This window comes from Gymnodraco acuticeps, unplaced genomic scaffold (assembly GCF_902827175.1).
Source record: "Gymnodraco acuticeps unplaced genomic scaffold, fGymAcu1.1, whole genome shotgun sequence".
NCBI lineage: Eukaryota > Metazoa > Chordata > Actinopteri > Perciformes > Bathydraconidae > Gymnodraco > Gymnodraco acuticeps.
In genome coordinates, this window is record NW_022990055.1 from 1,261,771 (window position 1) to 1,275,061 (window position 13,291).

General features: G+C 40.0%; 1 protein-coding gene across 1 annotated transcript in view; it reads right to left on the reverse strand.

Moving 5' to 3' along the window:
* The window catches only part of LOC117545952 (inactive N-acetylated-alpha-linked acidic dipeptidase-like protein 2), a 1,067,198-nt gene that overhangs the window by 689,692 nt on the left and 364,215 nt on the right, over window positions 1–13,291 (reverse strand). The gene's annotated exons all lie outside the window — the stretch shown is intronic.

Sequence of the window (13,291 nt, forward strand, 5' to 3'; positions counted from 1 at the left end):
GGTTTTTTGGCGGATTGCAAACAACTTTAAGGTGCATACCGCCACCTCCGGAGTCGGCTTGACTCGGTTTGCATTTATAAAGAATGCACACGTGTTTAATCGTTAATGTCAGATATGTACTAAGTGAATACATTTGTTCCTGCTCAAGATTAGATTCAACTTTATTGTTATTGCACATATTACAGGTACTGAGACAACGAAATGCAGTTTAGCTTCTAACCAGGAGTACAACAAGCAGTAAAGTGAAAAGTAATGTACACAATCGACAGATTAAAATATAGAATGAATTGAATGATGAATAAACAGTGAGGGGTATGAATACACTAGATATACACAGCAGCCTGTGAGCAGTATGAACAGTGTGTATGAATATGCTAAAATATATAAAGTATGAAAACGGTAAGCAGTGCAAGTATAGTATAAAATATATGGATATTAATTTCATGATGATAAACATTGTGGAACAATGATGAAAAATGTGAATGGATGTGGCGACGTAAAACGGACACAAAACAACAACAAACTTTTGCCGAGCCAATTGGAGAGTTTCATCAGCAGCACGGGGTAAAAACCACCAATGAGCGCTCAGCTCGAGATACCAGCGAGTCGTTTCTCATCAAGCATTTCGCTTCCGCAGCCCGTGGAGAGGAACTGCGCCGCCTCGCCTCGCTCTCAAGGCTGCGGGCGTCTTTGTCCCGAGAGATTTCAACGTCTCATGTAGGCGAGCCTCCAGAGCAAGTCGGAAAAAATGACTAACCATCATGCAACGCACTAGCAAGACGTTTATCGCAACTGCGCCAGGCCCGGCTCCAGGATGAAATTACTGAGGGGGCTGTTAAAAAATCAGAGGGGATGATTTTTATTTTCTCACAATGAATTGACACACCAAGCTGTTTTCCTTCTCACTGCTCTACAATCTCTTTGTTCGTATTCTGGATTGACCCCTCTCATTCTGTTATTTTCCTCTGATCTTTAATAACAGATAGCACATTATTAGATGGCTGCACTTTGGTTAAAAGACTAACATTGATTTCCTCCATTTATAAATTATACCATAACCTTTTCTCCTCTATCCCTTAACTCATCTTCCTATACAGATGTTACTTACTTACTATCTATCTAGAAACATGTATCTGGTTGATTTTTTATTTTCAGGATTGAATGTTCAGACCAAGGCCTAAAACCTGGTATTTCATAAGAAAGTGACTAATATATAAACCAAATCTAATATTGGATAAAACACAACACCAAATGGACAGACACAGATTAAAAGTAAAGTCCCCTGGTTTGTCTCTAGAGTCTAACTGCCATGAGAAAAATCAAATCAATGTTTCACAATCCGCCACTAGATGTCTCTCATTGTACCAATACGGTTTATATAATACAGATTACTACAACAGAGCTGTGCAAATGAATTTACATGACAATACATCTAATCTAAACTAATGTAATATTCAATCCCATACTTGGCGATTGAGAACATACATTCGTAATTTACCTCGTTTAAAGTACTTTTGTTGTAATACTATGGATTTATCCAATATCTCGCGGGCAGGTACATTGAATTAGAAGAAGAAGAAGAAGTAGGTAGAAGAAGAAGTAGTAGAAGAAGAAACGCTACAAAAAGGCACAACACTGTTACTCTGTTTTTACTGACATGTAACATTTTATTTCACCTTGCTCTGTTTTTTAACGCACGTTCAAAAACGGGAAAATTTTCGGGAGTTTCAACCGGGTACCGGCCACCAAAAACGGGGACTCTGCCTGGAAAACGGGGACGTTTTGGTCTCCCATCCGACTGTGTTTACAGCTAGCACACACGCTAACATTAAGACTACAAGCTCACTTGGGGTTGAGGCTTTTTTACACGTTGCTTGACCCACACATCTGATCTAAATATAGTAACGTGTGTTGGGGAAAATAATTATTTAAAGTTATTTAATAATCGTGACATTTATTTTACTTTTCGATGGATGAATGATGCTCAAGGTGAGGGGGCAAATAAGACAACTGAGGGGGCAATGCCCCCTTTTGCCCCCTCATGGCGCCGGGCCCGAACTGCGCAGGTCTCTTGTCTCAAACAAGCCTACTGTCTTTTCACCGACATCAGACTTCACCTGCACTAGTGGCCGTATCAAAGCCGTGATTGGTCAGATGTCGATTCATTGCAACGGTGTCGGGTTACAGACGTGCTCCCCTTAGGCACATTCACACCGCAGTACTTTTCCCACAAAGGTTCATGAGAACTTTGTTCATGAGAACTCTTTAGTTCTCATGAAGTACAGATCGCGTTCACACCGGAATAAGTCCCTGGGGGAGGATTAGGCAAATTAAGCCGCTGACGTCACTTCTTCTTCTTCTTCTTCTGCTTTGGGTTTACTAGCAGGCCGCAAACCACTTCACGGCGTATACTGCCGCCCAAAGTCCCCGGCCGGAAGTCCCCGGAGTTGGGGACTGGCTTCAGTAGAAGCTGCTGGAACTCCCAGCAGCTTCTACTGAAGCCTTCTGAGTAAATCGCCAGAACGCCGACACCTCCTCATCTCCACCGATCCCATGTTTTATTTTGTGTTGCCATAAGTTAGTCTCTCTGCGTTTCTGCGCTGGGCTAATGCTAATGCTAATAATGCTAATGCGAGGATAATAAAATGGCGGCTTCACAAAACTTTTTGGGAGTTTTACGGGGCGTGGTTTGCATTCCGCCCAGCCAATCATAAATAGGAACCTTTTTCTCCCACGAAAGTCCCTGCTCTCTAGCAGGGACTGAAAAGGGGGTGAAAAGGTTCTCATGAACTAATTTTTGTTCCGGCTCTTTTTGGTGTGAACGCAACATTTCGGAACTATATCGGAACTAAAGTGGGAAAAGTACTGCGGTGTGAACGCGCCTCTTGTTACCTCTCACTCTCACTCTTGCGGGGGGGTGCGGAGAACTGAGCGGAGAACTGCGCACAGCAGCTGAGGCCCTCTGGGCGGGGCCCCCTGCGCAAAGCGGGGCCCCATGCAGCCTGCGTGATTGGCCTGTAGGGAGGGGCGGCCCTGAGAACAGCCCTCAACCATCAAGTAGCTGCTCACAAAACTCTGGGCTGAAGAGGAGTGCAGACCTCATCTGACACTGAAGAAAAGCTTGAAATAAAAGGAAGAACAAAATATATACATATATCTGAATGTTTTGGTATATTTTAAATGTTCAAGTTGGAGACAAAACAATCCACTCATATTGGGTCTATATAGGAGTGGTTTTTGAAGAATCTGCTTTATAAATATTTTGTATATTACATATACAATCTGTGTCAATGCTGCATACTTTAAAGTTGTAACAAGTAAAGGATAGTTATGAAATTATTTAAAGATGACCTATTTGCCCTTGAAATGAATCACATAAGAATACAGAATACAAATGGTGTAGAATAAGTTGTACCACATGTCAGAACTGTTTATACTCTTGTAAACTATTTGTTTCTTCTCAAATCTTTCCAAACCACGTTGGCTTACTTTTATACCTTCACTTTACATGAATGATAATAAAGTCCCCATGTCCTCAAACGAGTACTTCCTGATTAGCAGCGTCGTAGCTTGTTACTTTCTCTAAGAATGGTCAAATAGCTGGCTATGGCCACTAGGGCTTCAGAACACTTTTATATGCACCAAAAACTTAGCAACATGAAGTCATAGCTTTGGGGGTGTTGTGAGATTGTGTGAACTCGCAGGTGTTTGTGTGTGTAAAACCAGCTCTGGTTCAGTTCACAGCTTCTAAACAGCATCATTAAACCTCAGTGAAATGCATGAAAATATTGTGTGTGTGTGTGTGGTTTCGGTCTGGAGATCAGCTGTATAAAACCTCCCAGCTTGTGTTTTGGTATGTCATCAAGTTTAACTGTCCCTTTAACATGCTTCATAATTAAAAACGGACCCAATCTATTACTGCTTGGGGTAAAAATAAATAGGTAAAGGAAAAATCAGCTAAATAAAATCAATTGGCTTGAAATTGCAGTTGGAGTTAAAGGTTGTTATTCAGTGAACATTGTTCATCTTACAGAGAGGTTTACTTCAGGTTTAAACAAAAGGAGTAATAAGCAAGTTGTTAAGCCACAGCTAATAACAAGTGGATACCATAAAAAAAAAGGATTTAAAAATAAAGATATTTATTCAATCCAACTTCATTACATTTGTGCCTTGTCGTATTTCATGTATTGGATACTGTCTTGTATCTGCAACATTATTTTTTTTGGAACATTTGGCAAAGACTAAGTATTTACACCACTACACAAGCATATTACTGTTGACACTGATGATTGTCTATTGGACATTTTACAATTCTAAATAATTTCATATCTGAATAAGTCCAAGATGTCTGAGTGGTCGCTGCATTGTCCTTGTTTAGCCTCTTTTGTTATAAAAAGCAGATCAAAAAGAAATTGAGTTTAAGGACAAAGGGGAGAAAAGCATACACAGACGGAGACAATTAGAGAGGGGGGGACCATAGACACATTGAGGAGGGAAAAGGGACACAGGCAATGGCTGAGACTCAAAGCAAAAGTGTTGAAAACAGGAAAGGCAGCAGAGTGTTTATAGATGAAGGGGAGAGGGTACAAAGCAGAGGGAAGAGGTCTGGGAGTTCCCTGGCATCAATCTTGAATGCTTCACCACACTTTCATTACTTCTAGCTCAATGCAGATGAAGGATCCTCTCAGTAAAAGGGAACAAAAGTTAATTTAACTGCTGACCTCCCGTTACAGCCACACACTGCAGTGGGCTTTCTGCCTGATGCATATCTCCAGTGGAGAAAGACATCCTTGCAATGAAACACTTTATGTTGTTTTATAAAATTGTTCTTTGCTAGTTAGATTCAAAGATGACTCAATGCCTTATGCCAAATAAGACCCACTACCTTTTTACACTACCTCCCTGTTGTTTCAGGGCACATTCATTGATTCATAGGCAGTGATGGAAAGTAACTAAAGTAAAGTATATTTACGATAAGTATTTAAGTGCTACGTTAAAGCACTTTATTTGAATATCTCCATGTAATGCTCCAGTACTTCATACTTCTACTCAACTACATTTAAAAGGTGAATTATGTACTTTTACTCCACTACATTCATTTAATAGCTTTAGTTACTTTTCAGATTAATATTCTACAATAAAAAAACATGTGATAAACTTTTCAAATTATGTGTAATATTAAACCATAACAAAACATTAAAATAAATTTGTAAACAGGTATAATTTGTGTATCAGAACTTTGTCTGTCTACAGCAGTAAAAGTTCATTTTTCTGCAGAATGAGTAACTCTGATACTGTTCGTACATTTCAATGTTGGACTTCTACTTGAAATTGAGTGTTTTGACATGAATGTATTAGTAATTCTACTTAAAGTGGACCTATCATGCTATATTTGAAACATATATTGTAGGGCCATAGCTATATAAAACATGTCTATGAAGTTTTTTTTTCAAAATACCAAATAGATCATGCATTTTAGTCATGCCTAATTTCGCTCCATTTGCTCTTTTCCAGCCCTGTTTTTGCAAGGGCTGATTCTGTGAGAAGTCTTCTTCGCTGCTTTTGTGGCAGACTACAGCGCCACTTACAGGCCTGGCATATGTACTACAGCATCTCCAGCGCTTTCGAGCGGCAATGGCCGGCCGTGGCCCAACCCCCATTCCCCTGATAGGTGGAGAGTTGCCCATATAGGCGGAGCACCACTTTTCTGACGTCAGAAAAATTCAAATCTGTATCAGCTCCATTGCAGCACCGTTTTTAGAGATTTGGGTACGGAGGAAAAGAGAGAGGGTTGTGTTTTCTGACACTTGGTGAGTTCCCTGACACACCGGGGACACATATGCATGTATAAAAGACGTACAAAAGTGCATTTTGCATGATAGGTCCTCTTTAAGTAAAGGTTCTGAATACTTGTATTGAACACTCACGCTTCTATTGGCTAGTACCCAACACATTGTACATGATAGACTAAGGGAGGGACATATCAAAGTGGTTGACCAATCACAACGGAGACAGCCAGCTAACCAATCAACAACTTAAAATAAAAACAATAATCGTGGCTTGATATTGAGTGAGAACATGTTTTTATGAACCACACAGCTTCCGGTCTTCCAAGACCCGACAGGACAAAAATACGTGGTGCAGGCACGAAACATACTACCAATAGAAATACATTGCTTTTAAAACGAAAAAAAGGGGAAAATCGTGTTGGTGAACACGAATCAATAGATTACATTTATGTAAATGCCGTGAGACTAGGTTGGGTGAGGGGGCGAGTCGTGCCTTTCTTCGCAGCTGAATGGATAACTGCAGTTTTTACGATGGCATCCCTCTGCGGGGTTTTGGGAGAAAAGCAAAATGTTGCTCTTCGAACTTACAGCTACATTTCAAGGAGTAACAACACTTGACACTTCTATCTGTACACTTTTCCTGACCTGATTTTAAGTAAGGGGACACTCCCATCATCTCAGAGGACCAAGGTAGAGCAGCTGCAGTTGTGCTCAAAAGCATCTGTGTTCGGGAACTGCAGGTTCATTAGCTGTGAGGCTGTTTGCATTCATTTGTGTATTCTTTCACATCTAAGACCGCTACCATTGCCCAATATAATAAAGGTTTAAGTTGCTTTAACCTTAGGTTTCATATCGATTACATATAAGACAAATTTAATTTGGAACAATCACAAGGTTCCTTTGGAAGTAAAGAAGAGGGTAAATCCCCACCTTTTTATCACTGTAAGTTCATGTTGAAATAATGTAGTTGTTTGCATATGTTGTATCTATATTTATTGTCAAGCAGTTTCCAATTCAACATAACTGCATTGGGAATAAGGAAATTGTTATTTATTTTTCCATTTAAGTTTTTACTTATAGCAAGTTAATGTTCGCTTATTTTGTAATCATGTTATATGACTTGATTTTTCCCAAACTAATTTATTTTCCTAACTTAAACATGTAGTTGCATTTTTGTTTTGTATGTTTTTCAATTTACAACTTTATTGAAAATGTTTGGTATGGGAACATATGTCACATAATGTCAAATATGTAGTGTATATAACCACGATTTTACCAACCTCAATTCCAATGAAGTTGGGACGTTTTGTAAAACGTAAAATAAAAACAGAATACAATGATATGCAAATAATTTACAACCTATGTTCGATTGAATATACTACAAAAGACAAGATATGTAATGTTCAAAATTATTAACTTTAAATGTTAAATATAATTTTTGGCAAATATTCACTCATTTTGTATTGGATGCCTGCAACACGTTTCAAAAAAGCTGGGACAAGAGCATCTTTCCCACTGTGTTACATCTCCTTTCCTTTAAAGAACACTCAAGAAGCGTTTGGGAACTGAGGACAGTAATTGTTGAAGCTTTGTTGGAGGAATTCTCTCCCACTCTTGCTTGATGTACGACTTCAGTTTCTCAACAGTCCGGGGTCTCTGTTGTCTTATTTTGCGTATTATAATGTGCCACACATTTCCAATGGGAGACAGGTCTGGACAGCAGGCAGGCCAGTCTAGTACCAGCACGCTTTTACTACGAAGCCACGCTGTTGTGACACATTCAGAATGTGGCTTGGCATTGTCTTGCTGAAATAAGCAGAGATGTCCCTGAAGAAGACGTTGCTTTGATGGCAGCACATGTTGCTCCAAAACCTGTATGTACCTTTGAGCATGAATGGAGCCTTCACAGATGTGCAAGTTGCCCATGCCATGGGCCCAACACACCCCATCACAGATGATGGCCTTTGAACTTTGCGCTGATAACAATCTGGATGGTCCTTTTCCTCTTCAGCCCGGAGGACACAACGTCCATGATTTACCAAAACAATTTGAAATGTGGACTCATCAGACCACAGCACACTTTTCCACTTTGCATCATTCCATCTCAGACGAGCTCTTGGTGTTTTTCATATATGGCTTTCACTTGTTGCATGGTGGAATGTTTACTTGCACTTGTAGATGTAGCGACTAAATGCATTTCGTTTGATGAGTTAACTGCCTCCATTATATGCTGTTATACATCAAAAAAAGCTTTTTCTTTTGAAAAAAGTAATTTTACAAGTCATGAAAGGAATGAAAAATATAGTAATATGTAATGAATGGTAATAGTATGTCATAGAAAAATTACATAGTTACATAGTAAAGTTTGTCATAGAAATATCATTAAGTCAAAGTATAATATTTAAATAAATAAAAAAAGCCATAGTATAGCATGTAATGTAGAAAATGTACACAGCTAGTCAAAAGAAGACATGGGGCTGCCGTATAGCTCAATTGGTAGAGCTGGTGAACATTTACAGGCACCACTTGCTACATGTCATCCCCTCTGTCTCCCCGTTTCAATTCTGTCTCTACAAAAAAGGCCCTGGTTGGCCAAAAAACTACAAAACACTCTTCAGCCAGTTTTCACACTACATTGTGTTGGACTATATTTGAGAAGCCTGTTTTGGAAAAGTTGCCAAGTGTGTAAACGGAAAATATATGAGACAACGGTCATGAAGATCCTCCAAGACAGCAGAAGTATCATTGGCTAATTGAACCTGCTTAAAATAATCAGGAAACTTGACCCAGAAAAGAAAAAAACAAGGTGAAGTTCACTGATAATTTCATTCTCCAAGACCAGTCTTGTCTTGCCTTTGAAATGCTAGATAGGAGCGTCTGGGACCTTTTGAATGAGAGAGAGGAGCAATGTTCACTTAATGAAATCTGCTCTGTCACCGTGATTGGCGTAATTCATACAGACCTGACACCTGATAATATCATGCTTGGACCAGGATCAGTCTGTCAGGGTTAAATTAATCGACTTTGGTTTGGTCATCCCAGCCTACGAGGCAAAGAAGGAATGATTACACAACCTGTTCTGAGCTCCGGAGATGAACTTGGGCCTCGCCATAGAGGGACTGGGATGTCTTCAAGGAGAATTGTATGTTGTTACCCTGCTCTCTCCTCCGGAAGATCGACATACACCTCAAGGAAAGTGTTTGCCATATGCTTGGTCAACAGGAGTCGATCTGCTTAAGAGGTTAATGCAGCGAGGAACACCAGCAACTCAACTGGGTACAGGGCTACAGCGGTCTAAACTCGGAGGCTTAAGTCGCATGCAGAGAACAAGCAGACAACCAGTGTCTGGCCCCACTTTGAGGGGTTTCTTGATCCAGGAAACCTGGTGGAAGCATGTCAGACACAACAGGGGGTCCCGGGGCCCCAAAAACCGCAGTACAGACGTCGAGAGAATTGCTACGTTCATGCGCCAGCCTGCTAATGCTAACAGCTGGGAGTCTAACCCAAGGCCTGAGCTCAGCAGAGAACTGGAGGAGACTAGACGTCTGGTAAACAATTATTCTAATTTAAACAACAAGAACCACACATTTGGCTTGTTAGATGTGTAGCTAAGATTAGCTAATAACTATGTAGATGGGTGGCAAATGTTAGCTAGCTTGATTTATAGACAAATAGATAGATAATGTTTGCTAGCTTAAAAGTTAAATAGCTAGCGTTAAAATTAACCTGTTAAGCCCAGAGCCTGTTTTTCAGGTCTCAGGCTCGAAAATGACATTCCCAGAACAAATGACTATATCTTCACTTCTAAAAGGGTTAAATTAATAACCTTTTTTCTCAAAGTCAGAATCAATATAGATTTTTTTTATTTTAAAGTAAATTCAGATTGAACATAGTAAAAACATGTAAATTATTAAAAGAAAACATTACTTATTGTGAAAACCACACTTGAATGATGGGATAGTAGACTAAAAGCTTTAGGAATCCAAACTATAACATATAATAAGTACCCTGTATCAAGGTTGATGCAAAGCAAGTGACATTTGACCTTTTTAGAGAGGTTTACTACAAAAAAAACCCACCTACACGAAGGGGAGGTTCCTAAATCCACCTACACGTTCCATTGAGGAGTGAGAGTGATGCGCACGCAGTTTGCCCAAACTGAAAGCTATGTTACGCTCTGAAATCTGAAAACTGAAAACTAGGCTTATTACTGATGGATTATCAGTAATCTTTTCAAAGTGACACAGACACATTGGATTAAACTAAGGATTAACCTTCAGCAGCGTTTTTATCGTTTTAATGCCATTGAAAACAACTTTTGATCAGAAAAACATCAAAGGTAAGACTATTTGCCATTTTGGCTAAGTAAAGCTAGGTTGTGTGATGTCTTGGTTTGCTTCCCCTGCCTTTCATTTAGACGCTTATTGTGAGACTTGTGTATTTTTCGCAAAAAGTTGTTCGTATCGTCAGTTAGCTGAGTTTCTTCCCGTTAAGTGGGTATGACACATTAATAATGGGCAGCGGGCGGGGGGCTGCCGGGCTTAACAGGTTAAATAGCTAGCGTTCTCTTGCTAAATAGCACCTCCTCTCCTCTAAGTCAGCAGCAGAAGAGCACAAGGCAACCAGGAGACACAATAGAGTCACGGATTTCGGCCCTGTGTAGAAATGCGTGACCCGATTTTCTTCTGGATTGCCCAATAAAAGTAGAGCTGCCTCACACTAAAGATTTGTGTAGTCGATCTGTAGTTGTCAATTTAGGCGCTTTGTTGACTATTTGTTGCATAATTGGTTATTTATTTTCCTCACAAAATGGTTTCAATTCCATGGCTGATAAACAGCAGAAGCGCCATTAAGGATTCTTATTGTGTGCCGGTTAGGGGTGTAACGGTATCCGTATTCGACGGTTCGGCAGATGCAGTCACACGACGAATACGCCTTTTTTTATGAGTGGGAAAAAAGTCTGTCACTCAGGGCAGTATCCATTACACTATATATAATCCAGGGGGCGGTATTGCGCCTAAAAGCTGTTTGCCATCCGCCCTTAAACAACAAATGAAGAACAAGAAGAAAACACAACAAAACGAACAAAATACAAGAAGAAAAGAAGTTAGTATGGCGATTTCAGATAACAGGAGCTAGAACCCACCTGCTTCTTTTAAATCATCTGTGTGAGAACATTTCGGGTTCCCTGTAGACTACAATAACGATGGAGTGCGAAAGGTGGATCGGACGAGGACGGTGTGTCGGCGTTGTTCGACAGCGGTGCGGTATGCTAATGGTAACACACGCCAAACATGCTAAATCATATCAGAAGGCATCACCCAGATTTGCCAATCACTGGAGCCCGGCAAAAGACAACAGCAGTTCAACAGCTTATCCCCGCTGTTTTTAATAAACCAATAGACATGAAAGCCGTGAGACCAAAATAAATAACGGAAGCTATTGGAATATATATTTCAATTGCGCTCTTGAAACACTTTCTTTTCATTTATTATGAATATTTTCAAGACATTCTTTTTAGTTTTACAGCTTGATGAAACCTTTTTGTTTGACATCAGCCATTATAGACAATATGGCCATCTGAGTGTGTATGGTACTGTTTGTGGTTTGTTTTTCACTGTGTAATAAAGTAAATTATTCAAAATGTTAGAGTTCCTTATTTTTAAACTGAAACTTGCACTAGGCCTACTGTTCAAAAAAAATAACAACAAACCTGGAATTATGCATTTGGGACTTTTTTTTGCTTTTTCTTGTTGTACCGAACCCGTACCGAACCGTGACCCCCAAACCGAGGTACGAACCGAACCGTGAATTCTGTGAACCGTTACACCCCTAGTGCCGGTGCATACAACATTACTCACATCATAACACAATGTGTAACTACGTTTTAACATCAACAAAATTGCTAAACAAATGATAAGTAAAAGTGAAAATAAACATTACATTTATACTGATATAAATAAATGTTAATAAACATAACAAATAACAAACAAATAAATAATACACAGCAAACGGAAACACTGACAAATATGGGCATTTGCCAAAAAGTGTATTAACATTTATTTTATTTTATATTTATTATATATATATAAATAATGCTATGCTAATGCCTGACTCACTGTCACTGCTGCTGTTTTCCTCCAATTATGAGAAAGTATAAAACGTTGTTCGAGATAACAAAGCTACGGAGCCCTGGAGGGTTCATAGAGAGAAAAATAAATAAAACGTGGCCACGTTTTACTTTCTCGTGCGCACGCTTTAGTAACTCGTGCGCAGACTGCGCACGCTTTAGTAACTCGTGCGCACGCTTTAGTAACTCGTGCGCACGAGTTACTAAAGCGTGCGCACGAGTTACTAAAGCGGGCGCACGAGTTACTAAAGCGTGCGCACGAGTTAATAAAGCGTGGCCTCGTTTTGTGTGTGTGTGCGTGTGCTGTTCGTGGTAATTTGAAAACAAATGCCGGTGGTGTCGGATACACACGAACACGAACACGCACACACACACACACACACACACACACACACACACACACACACACACACACACACACACACACACACACACACACATCATGCGCCCCGGTGACAGGACATCTCCTTCATAAAGCGAGGGGGAATACTCTGGTAGTTCGATGTGTGTATAGGTGTGTGTGACGTAGCAGCCTCGATCTCTATTCAGCGGTTCTAATGAAGGGAACCGTATTGTCATACTGATATTTTGTACAAACTGTAAAGTCCACTGAGACAAATGTAACATTTGTGATATTGGGCTATATAAATAAACATTGATTGATTGATTGATTGATTGAACCGCAGTGAAGTAAACAGTAAAAGGCACAGCTCTTTGCAGCTGGTGCTGCTCTTCTCAGATTCTGCTGAGTTACACGTTACTGCCTCCAGTGCCCTGTACGACGAAGCCAGTTCAACAGACCCTGGACCTGAATATGTTCGATTTACCCGGCTTAACTGACCCTAACAAACGCGATGTCGATAAGCGGTCCTACGAAGCTGGTTATCAACTCAGTAAATCAACCAGGGTTTCTCTGTCCGGCTGAGAGCGCGCTCAGGTGAAAGGGACGGGGTTAGCAACATTTGACCAATCACAAACATGGAGACGCGTGCTGACAGCGCAGCGTCATACTTCATGAATGAATAGTGTAAATAGCCAATCCTGCTTCGTAGTACAGGCCACTGGTGCCGCTGAGATTTCATAAAGTGAAGGAGGTTTTCCTTCTATAAAACAGCTGTGGGCAGCAGATACTGTGAGTCACGGACAGGAATCCCTCAATTTAAATAAAATGAGGCCACACTTTATTAACCTGTTAAACCCCGAGCCTGTTTTTCAGGTTTCAGGCTCGAAAATGACATTCCCAGAACAAATGACCATATCTTCCCTTCTAAAAGGGTTAAATTAATAATCTTTTTTCTCAAAGTAATGATAAACCTGTGAGTTGGATGTAGAAAAGTCAGATTCAATATAGATGTTTTTTTATTTTAAAGAA